The sequence below is a fragment of the Phoca vitulina genome, unplaced genomic scaffold (assembly GCF_004348235.1).
Source record: "Phoca vitulina isolate PV1807 unplaced genomic scaffold, GSC_HSeal_1.0 scaffold16, whole genome shotgun sequence".
NCBI lineage: Eukaryota > Metazoa > Chordata > Mammalia > Carnivora > Phocidae > Phoca > Phoca vitulina.
In genome coordinates, this window is record NW_022589719.1 from 5,523,507 (window position 1) to 5,534,552 (window position 11,046).

At 38.4% G+C, this 11,046-nt stretch overlaps 1 pseudogene; it reads right to left on the minus strand.

The window, feature by feature from the left end:
- Positions 1 to 10,338: 10,338 nt before the first annotated feature.
- On the minus strand, positions 10,339 to 10,841 carry LOC116638600 (annotated as a pseudogene).
- Between the last annotated feature and the right edge of the window lie 205 nt (positions 10,842 to 11,046).

Genomic DNA, 11,046 nt, shown 5'->3' on the forward strand with positions numbered 1-11,046 from the left:
TCCCTAAATTATAATAAGGAAATAGAGAGAGTATTTAAATTGCCCAAGATCACCCAGTGGTTATTGACAGACCTGGGCTTTGAATCAGGCAGATTGCTACTGGATTCTGTTCTCTTACTCCTTATGCTATGAAAAATGTCTGGCATAGTATTCATGGCCATTAAATATTTGGTGCTCTCTTTTCCATTGACTCCACTCACATACCAGACAATAGATTAATTTTAGGATGCATATTAAAGTTCTTTTCATTGCATCTTAATAATCCATGGTCCTTTCCTGCTAGTTCATTGCTGAAGAGGTTCAGCTTTCTGGCTATGGTATAAATTCCCACCTTTAGTATCTTCCATCAAATTCTTACCTTCTACAGGAGACTCCTGGGTGATTTTAGACATTTTCCCCCTCTTATTTGAATATTTTAAGAATTTATACTTTTAATTTAGGTCTTTTTTGTTTCAAGGAAATTATTTTCTCTTGGCTTCTATGATATACATTCTCCCAGTTTTATTCCTATTTCTCCAAGACTGTATTTTCCATCTTTCTTACTGATTCCTCCTCTTCTCCTCTGCCTCCCTCAATGTTGGAATTCTCCCTCCTGGGTTGGCCCTGTACATCTCTACACATTTATTCACATTATAACAGGAAAGCCTAGATTTATCCTGATAAAACACATGAAAATTAGAATTGAGACTACAGAGATTGAAGGACGTAGTGTAGATTTATAGACTCGCTACTAACTCTGTCCATGTGTCACATGTCTTCTCTTTCATTGTATCTTTCATTCTCAATGTTGTCTACACATTCACCTTTCTATGGTAACTAGATCCCTCTACCTATTTTAGTTTCTTGTTTCTTTACTTTTGTGCTGCTCCCACTACAAAAAGTAACAGAATGATCTGTTACTCTAAGATAGTAAATACTTTTTTGTGACATATGACATTCTCTATGATCTGGCAGCTGCTTCCATCTCTAACCTCGTTTTGAGTTATGTAATGCCATGCTCACTGTACCTTGTCACATCGCCTTACTTTCTGTTAATCAAATGCCCTTGGCTTGTCCCCCTCCCCCCCTGGCCTTTGTATCTTCTGTTTCTTGTGTCTAGAATAGCCTTCTGCTCTAATTTTACATGACTGACACTTTTATCCAAAAATACACCTTCTGAACACTTGATCTGGTAAATCTCTCTAAAGTCATTTCATATTCTTTTATTTTGTTCACAGCACTTATAATTATCTCAATATATCTAATTTATCCACATATTTGATTGTCCTTTTAATATTTACTTCCTTCTACACCACTACAATTGCAAGTTTATGGAAAGGAAGCCTGGGTTTGTTCTTTCTCAGTTGTATCCCCACCACTTCCTGCAACGTCTGACAAAGTTATTTCATTTCCACATGAATTTAGAGCCATTTCAGTAAGATATTAAATTGAAAATATCTCTAAATTGCCCAGACAATCATTTCAGTAAGATGAAAATTATTGTTTGGTCTTAGAATGCTTCCATTTAAAATAAACTGTTGTGATCTGGGCAGATATAGAGATCTCTGGCCCACATCTTCCTTTGGGAAAGATCAGCTGTCAGCACTTCCAAGATTGGCTTCAACGGCAGACAGCCACCTTGCCCAAGGTCATGCCTCTCCTAAGGCAGCCCACATTGGTTGATCAAGTTGTGGTATTAAGGATGCCGTGGTGATAGGACCAGTTCCCCCATATATCAAGCCTAGAGGGCAGCACTTAGCCACAGATGCTAGATGATTTCAATTATTATGATGGCCAACAAAGTTAGAGTGGTAGCCAAGGGGGCTAAACCCAACGATAATGATGAAGGTTAAATGGACACAGAATTCTGAGGAAAAAATTGAAAAACAAACATCAAGATTACTCCTCCAATTGTACCACCAGAAGAAATCAAGGATTAATGCCCAGTAGCCTAATAGTGTCAACTCAATAAAAATGATATCAGTATAATCTCTTTTCCAGTATTCAGGCCTGAGAAGGTTTTTATACCCATAAAACAATGATGGGAGAGATGTCTGTTTGTCTAGGAGGAAGGAACTTGCAACACTACAGCAAGTATATAATCATTTTCCCACTTCTTCCCCCAAAGGAATCTAGGCTATTTTTCAGTTAATTGCACAATAGGGAAAGGGAAATACTCAGGTATTTTCAGGACTGTTGAACACAAGTTCTGAATTGCATTTGAAATCCAGAAAACAATGTGTCATCATGCCCTCTCCATTAAAGTGGGATGGCATGGGAGTCAGGTAATAAACGGAATCCTAGAAAACTGTGACTTGCAATGAGTTTACTAGGTTCGTAAATCCAATTGGTCACTTTCCTGATCCTTGGATGTATAATGGGATTTGACATATTTGATAGATAATGCACCCAAAACATTGGATTTTCTTTCTGTGGGATCAGAATTAGCATAAAAGGGAAGGCCAAGTAGAAGTCTCTACAATTAACTCCTCCTTCCCTACACCACACACACTGCAACCAAGATAGGAAATCAAATGCAATATTGTATCTTTGGGAGCACCGACAGTAACTTGCACTTCTGTTAAAGAGCTGGAAGATTCAGGTGTGGTGGCTTCATCATATTTTCTCTTAATCCACCAGTCAGGCTCCTACAGAAACCAGAGTAATACTGGAAGATAAATGTAGAATATTTCAAGTTCAATCAAATTGTAGCCCAAATTGCAGCATCCTTACAAGATATGGTATCTATGCTAGGACAGATTAATGTGAGTTCAAATATATGGTATCTAGTCATTGATACGGAAAATTCATTTTTTTCCTCCTCCAATCAATAATGAGAAACAGAATGCTTTCTCATGAAATGGAAAGCAATATATATTTACTTTTCCTCTTGGCTATAATGATTCTCTTACCCTCTCTCAAAAATACTTAGAAAGGTGAGGGTAGTTTGGATATTCAGCAACACATCACATTAATTCATTACATTGTCTTACTATGTCAATATTATGTTCTTCTGGAAGGTGGCTACTGAGCTGAGGGCCTCATTAAGACTCAAGTACTCATGAGGATAGGAAATAAACCCTACTAACCTTTTCAGAAGCCCAAAGGTCAGGGGCATGCCAGGATATCCCATACAAATGAGACATTTAAGTATTATTTGTATTATTGCATTTTGCACCTTCTACCACAAAGAAGAAAACACAATTTTCATGAATTTTTTTTTTTTCAGGTTCTGTAGGAACCATATTCCACATGCTGGGATACTATTCTGGCCTATAGGCTGTGTGAAATAAAAGGTTGCCAGCTTTGAGTATGGCTGAAAATACGGAAATAATCTGCTGTATGTCCAGGATGTAGTGCAAGCAGCCCTACCAAATGTCATATGGATTCAGCAGATTAATGTGCAAAGAATAATGCACTTTGTGAAAAACACTTCCTGACATGCTATAGAGCCCTTGTAGAGACATAACTCCAGACCTTGGCCATGTGGCCAGAGCTCTCTGTCATAAACCACATCATCTTAGACCCACCAAATCATAAGGTGTTGTAGCTGGGCAGCAAACCACTATAACATAGAAATGATATACCTGTGAGTGAACATAAATGAGACCAAAGGGTTCCAACAAACTACACGAGTAGGTAGCCCAGAACCCCAAGGGGCTCACTGCTCTTTTACCAATGCATTTCCTCAACTTATGCCTGTAACTTATGTGGGATAGTACAGTGTCCCCCTGGAGGAGAAAAAAAAGCCTTAGCTTATTTTACAGATAAGTCTGTCTATATGGGTAGAAGCTGAAAAATATATATCCACAATTAAAGTGACCTTGAAAGACAGTACAATGGGAAAACAAACCATTTGAACAAGATGCTAGAGATTGAGGCTATGCATTGCCTTAACAGCATAGAGTGCTATTACCAAAGCTAAAATTTTGATATGGAACTTTTCTTTGATGTGACTAATCAGTCACTTAGTGTCAAGTTGATTACATAGGTTTTCTACCAGCTACAGAAGATCCAGAGTTGTTTTGTTTTGTTCCTCCCAGGAATAGATATATTCACTCATGGGCTTTCAGGCAGCCCTAATATCTGAGGGTATATTGAGTATTTGATCCACTAGCATGAGATCCCATAGAATACTACTTCAGGTCAGGCAGGCATTTTGAAGCAAAGGAGGTATGGGGGAGAGCCCATGATCATGGGATGCATTGGTCATATCACATCATACATCGTATCACATCAAATCAGCTGACCTGATACAACATTGCAATAGTCTATTAAAGTCATAACTGAACCACTAGCTCAACTTTATAAGGATGGGTTGACACTGCATAGGATGTATATATATATTAAATCAAAGACCTTTATATGTCACTGTTTCCCCAAAGGGAGAATGTATGGATCCTGGAACTAACAGGTTTAAGAAGTAGTGCCCCACATTCCATAATTCTCACTGAGCCGTGTGGGAACACTCTGCTTCCCATCCTGCAACCTTGGTTTCTGTAACACTACCAGTTCCACTCCTTAATGGGAGAGGAATTTTTCTAAATGCTATAATAGGTATTACCTTGAATTATAAGCTGTGGCTGCTATCTGGGCATTTTATATCAAAGGAGTAAGAGGCAAGAAGAGGAATTTTTCTTTTCTTTTCCTTATTTAGAGATTTTATTTATTTATTTGAGAGAAAGAGAGAGAGAAAGCATGAATGAGAGGCAGAGGGAGAAGCAAACTCCTCGCTGAGCAGTGGGCCTTATGTGGGCTCGATCCCAGGACCTTGAAATCATGACCTGAGCCTAAGGCAAACGCTTAACTGACTGAGCCACCCAGGTGCCCCAAGAAGAGGAATTTTTCTTATCAAGAGTTATTGATCTTAATAATCAAGACGAGGCAGGGCTGCAATTTTACAATAAAGGCAAGCAGGAATACATGTGAGACTTGGCTATTCACTTGATTGCCTCTTGGTACCCCTATGTCCAATTTGACCATAAATGAGCAGGTGCAGTCACCCCAGGCTGGGAAAGACATGGTGGACAGGCTTTAGATACCTGAGGGATAAGAAACTGAAAAGGTGGGGCCCCTGGGTGTCTCAGTAGGTTAAACATCTACCTTCGGCTCAGGTCATGATCCTAGGGTCCTGGGATCGAGCCCCGCATCCAGCTCCCTGTTCAACGGGGAGTCTGCTTCTCCCTCTGCCCCTGCCCCTGCCCATTCATGCTCACTCTCTCTCAAATAAATAAAATCTTTAAAAAAAAAAACTGAAAAGGTGCTGGTTGACTGTGAGAATGATAGGATGGAGAGTAAAAGATGGAGGGATAAGATGAGTGTCAATTAAAACACTGAGAACAACCCTAATCAGAGGTATAGTTGTACTTTTTATAACTTTTTTATTCTCTTTCAGGAAAAGAGTTCCTCCAGTCAGCTATTCGAATGTACAGAGGGAAGTGGATCTAAATGGCCCTAAGAGTGTACTGACCATATCCCTCTTCAAGAAAGTATTTGCCCAGTGGGGTGGAGGGTGAGAAACAAACAGTATCTAGGGGTCAGTTCCTCAGGATCATTCTCATCAGGAAAGAGTCACTTCACTTGATATCATGCACTTCTCAGGGCAACTTGCGTATAGTGATTGAGAAACAGAAGCATAAAATCCCAGCAATTTTGGGCTGTTTCAGGCAATATTCACTCCAGAGATCCTTTCTTAGTTGGTCATGGCTTGATTGAGTCTGCATCACAGCTCAAATTTTTCTGTTTGATCCTGTTTCCATACTCTTTGTGGAATAAGCACCTAATAAACATCTTATACCCAATCTCCATCTAATTATTAGCTTCTGGAGCACACAACTTATAACAGATTGCTATTTCTTTTAAATAAACTGTATGTCATGCATTCTGCTACAAGAAATGGAGACATAAATATCCCCCTATATCAGCGGTTGTTAAACTTGGGACCATAGTTGCATCTTAAAGGGTCAGGACATCCTTAGATATTTTAAGCAGACGGTGTATGTATGCATTTATGTGGTGCTGTGCGTGTGTGCTGTTACTTTTTTTTTCAGGGAGAGAATGCACATATATTCACAAGAGAGAATCCATAATTTCCATCCAGATGCCAAAACGGTACGCAACTAAGAAGTCTGACTCACTGCCATGCATGATGAAAGCAGTTATTATTTTTTTTATAATCCTGGACATCTAACTACCTCAGAATTGACAAAACAATAATTGAAATAGTTGAACAGTTGTTCTTTGCATGTTCTAATCAATTAATATACTTATTAATACCATAAGCACATGTAAAGTTGAGGATGAGTTGGCCATGGCGGGGGGAGACAAAAATAAAAATGAAAGATGAGTAAACCTCCTTCAGGAATGTCCAGTATAGATGTTTAATACATGAATATTATTTACATTATTTTTTCCATCGGAATACTTAGTATTTTTTTAATGAATGAAGAAAATGCCATACTGTATTTTGTACTGTGGCCATGAAGCATTTTGGAAGCATTTTCTGGCTTAAATTATCATTGAATTTGCTTTCATATGTATGAGAATACCAGAGGCTATTGTAATTTTATTAATTTTGTAATTAATATTTTGTAATTTTATTAACGAGTTACAGAAAAGTATGCAAATTTTATTCATTATATAATTGAAGCTACCCCAAAATATCCCAGAATCTGACAGTCACCTTAATGCCCTGTGGCCTTCTGGACTCAGTACTTACTCAGATTTGACTGCTCCAGCTGTGATTGACTTTGAAGCGGGATTCCAACAAAAAATCACATACTCACATGTGCATCAATTGTCTTGTATTACCGCTTTTAAGATTTAAATAAGCTTATTCAGAATCTTCATTTAAAAATAATTAAAACTAAAAAAATAATAATAATTAAAACTTTAAAACTACTTGTGTATATATGTATCTTTTTATATAATGGTAACAATTTATGTAAGGATTAGAGTATCTTTGTCCAGTCCATTATTTTCCTAAAGAAAGTAATGGTCACTCTACATGAACATGAATTGAGTTTTTAATCAACACACAAAGAATTTTAATTTATTCAGAATTTGTTTCAGTGATGTAGCACTGTGATAATACACATTAAAAGAAGGAAATGAAGCAAAACATTAACGATCGAAGAAACATCTCTTCTAATTATTCTGATGACTTTCTATCCTTTCACTTGTCTGAAATAGTAATCCTATAAATAAGAAAGAAATGTGCTTCATTGAGATTTGAATGTGCAAAGCTATGTCTAAATTGAAAGAATTTCTAGATATCTTGTCAAGAGCATTGACATAATACTTAGACATAACCCAAACATAATTGACATTGACTGAGGGAAATCCAGACCTCCAAAAATAGGGAGAATTCTCTAGAGAGTGGTGTCCTGGCAGATGTTTATCTTCTGCCTTTATCATAAAGAGTTAAGTGAAAACAATTCAGAAAATCAGTCCTACTAGTCGTAAAATAATTCATCAATAGGAAGTTATTCTAGCTAAAGAAACAGTGAGAATGAAGGGCTAAGAGACTCCCATGATGTGGTGTGCATCGCCTCACACAGTGTGCCACACTTACGGCTTGACTGGGGAGTCACTGTCTGCCCCAGGGAACAGGACGTCTTGTAAGGCAAGCAAAGGCAAGGCATGTCTATATGTATTGAGTTGGCCTCATTTAATCTTTGTAGCATTTTCAGCTGGAGGTAGTACGATGAAGGAGGCAGCGATAGAAGGTAATGATTTCACAAATTTGAGCATCATTTAACAATGGGGAGCCGGAGGCTCTTTGAGCAGATTGGCTGACCCAGTGTGGTATTTTTATATTCCAACCAGGCAAGTCAAAGGCAAAGCCAAGACAACACGCCAGCTCCCTGGGTTCTCAGTCTTGATCTCTCTCCAATATCAACTCTCTCCAAAAACAGTCCTTCCGTTTTCAGTTTTAAAATCTATTTCATGCTGGGAAATGTTTACTTCTACCCTATATCATGTGCAATATTAGATTATTAGATGCTTTCACATGTTGCACTTAATTATTAGGATTTCCTAATGAAATAAGGGCTGTTGTCCCCATTTGACAGATAAGAAACAAACAAAAACCAGATCCACCAAGGCCAACAAGATAATAAATGCAGGACTATGGGAATGATATCCAAGAATGACTCAGAGTTCTCTGTTCTTGAATATAAAAATTTGCCACTTTGTTTTCATTTAGATTTTACAAATTTAGGGATACTCACTTAGAATCACGGTATTTCCCTGGTATATTCAATATTTTAAATATTATAAAATGTCCTCTTTCTCTTTAGTAATGATTTCTGTATGAAAGTCTACTTTATCTTATATTGATATAGTATATATGATATATAAACATTTGCATGATATATAATTTTTCATCATTTCTCTCTCAGCCTTTCTTTATCCTTGTATTTTAGTTGGCTATATCTTTTTTAATCTATATATTTTTAATGCATCTAACAATCTTCATTTTTCACAAGAGGATTTAGATTATTTAATTGAATTTAACCACTATGATTTGTTTGGGTTTAAATCTACCATCTTACTATATGTTTTCTATTTCTCCTACCTTTATCTCTTTACTTGCATTCTTTTTGATTAATCAATTTATAAAATTTTATTTTCTCTATATTTGCTTGGAAGTTATACACTCATTTATAATTTTGGTGAGGGGTACCTACAGTTTCAAATGTCTATCTTTATATTATAAAACTCTAATGTTAAGTGATACTTACCTCCTCTTCCTGAACAAGGAAAAGATCTTTATTTATCTAATTTCTAAAACATATGCTATTTTTGATGTAATTCATATCCATGTTTAAATTATCTTTAAATTAATTAATTTATTTTGGAGGAAAAACTAAATCTTATTTATTTTTATAACCAAACCACCAGGAAAATATATCACAGCCTTGAAACACCAAACACAGGCTATATTATCAAGTAATAAGTTGGTAAAAAGACAACAAGGTCCTTATCAAAATGATAAAGTGCTAGAGCTGGGCAGAACACTGCTGCAAAGGCCCCAGGCAAAAGTGGTATTTGGTAATGGGGGAGGGGGGCTGCCCCTCTTTTGTTTTAGAGGAATCACAGCTCACCCCTGAGTCGCTTACTTATTCTCCTTTGACCTTCCTGTTGCCATGGGATTGCTTCAGGAGGGTACTGTTATTTCAGGGGGCTAAATAAGCAATACTGAGTTTAGGCTTTCATTCCATCCTGTTTTATAAAAAACAGTTTTTCCAAATCCAGTAGTTAATAACTCCCTTAATTAAGGCAACATTTCCTCCTTCAATGTTCATTCCTGGATACTCCCTTTCCTTTATTATTTTTTTAAAGTTTTTATTTATTTATTTCAGAGAAAGAAAGAGAACGAGTGATGGGGAGGGGAGAGAGAAAGAGAGAGGGAGAAGCAGACTCCCTCCTGAGCAGGAAGCCCGATGTGAGCTCCATCCCAGGACCTGGAGATCATGGCCTGAGCTGAAGGCAGAGGCTTAACCTCCTGAGCCACCCGGTGCTCTAAACTCCTGTTCCCTTTAAGGGCAAGTGTCACTGCAAGACTGTCCCATTGCTCTGCTGCAGCTAGTCTCAGGGCCCGTCGCGGGAGCCAGTGAGAGGGAAGGTCAGCTTCCCATACCCAGCATAACATCGCCTCTCATGTTGTTGCAGGGTCTCCTAGCTGAAAGATGCAATGTGTACTTTAAGAAATGCATATCCAAATCTTGATGGCCGGAAACAGATATGAACTGTTCAAAGTTCTTCCCTAAACTACCTCTCCCAATTCCACATCTTACACCAACTGCAAGCCCTTGTATATAAAACAAAACCAAGCAAAACAAAGGCCAAGAAACCTTTTTTTTTTCCTTTCTAAATTAGTGACTGTGCGGATTTTGTTTTACAGCTTATGGAAAGTGATTTGGTGATCTTTCTGGTCGACAGGAGTTTGGCAATGAATAGAAACATCTCTGCTCACACTCCACCAGACCACAGGCAGGTTAGACGAAACTGCTAGCCTGCTGGTATGTGTGTACTCTGAGGAATCTGGTACCTTGGAGGGCTCTGGCTTGGTACAAGGGACATCCCTCATGCCAGGACAAGCACATGAAGTTTAGGCTATTAAAAACTTTCCTGCACTGTCTCTGACCCAAATTTTAGCACCAGTTTTTTTTTTTTTCATTTCACTTTGTAGGGTTGAAACATAAAGGAACCAGGTGTCCAGAGGCAAGTGACACATGCCTCAAACTTCCTTCCATCCTTAATTTCTTCATACTCTTCACTTAAAAGACCAAAACTCCCAATTCTGTTTTTAAATAGATTCCTGCCATCAGCTCTGAAGGCCAATTGCAAAAACTTCTATTTCCCCATGGAGGAAAGAGACTCCTTCATCTTGGTCATGGTTGGGCTGAGGTGCATGTGGTCATCCACACACTTGCTCACACAACTCTCCAGCTGCCTCGTTACCTGAAGCTCTTTACTTCCTGCATCTACTGAATCTTTGGCTGTGTCATTGCAGTACATGGTACACCGGCCAGGAGGTCCTGGACTTCTCCAACTCACTGGTCCCCAGGGCCTGGGCTTAAGCCAAAGGCGCACGTTCAACGTTTAATGCAACATTCAATGTTCAAAGCAACATTCAACATTCGGTGCACCGGCTTCATGGACATCTGGCTGTTCTCACAATAGCTGGCTCTGCACCAGAACATGAAGCCTTGCATCTTCCAGATGTTCCCTCCGTCCACATTCTTCACCATGGAGTACACAGCTTCCTGCACCTGGAGCTGCTGCAGCTCCTCTGTGGTGACCCAGCACTGCACCCCTCCAAGCTGGCGCCAACATGGACTCTGGCCCATATCCATACTGTTTAAACACTACTAGATATTACTAGTAACATTGCATATAGTCAACAGTTATTTAGATTTACCCAAACATTTAGGCTCTCATCATTGTTTGTTGCTGTTGTTTTCTGTATCTCTGAACTTACATCTGACATCATGTTCCTTCGCTGGAGGGATATTCTTTAGTATCTAACTTGGTACAAGTTTGCTAATAGAAAAATCTCTG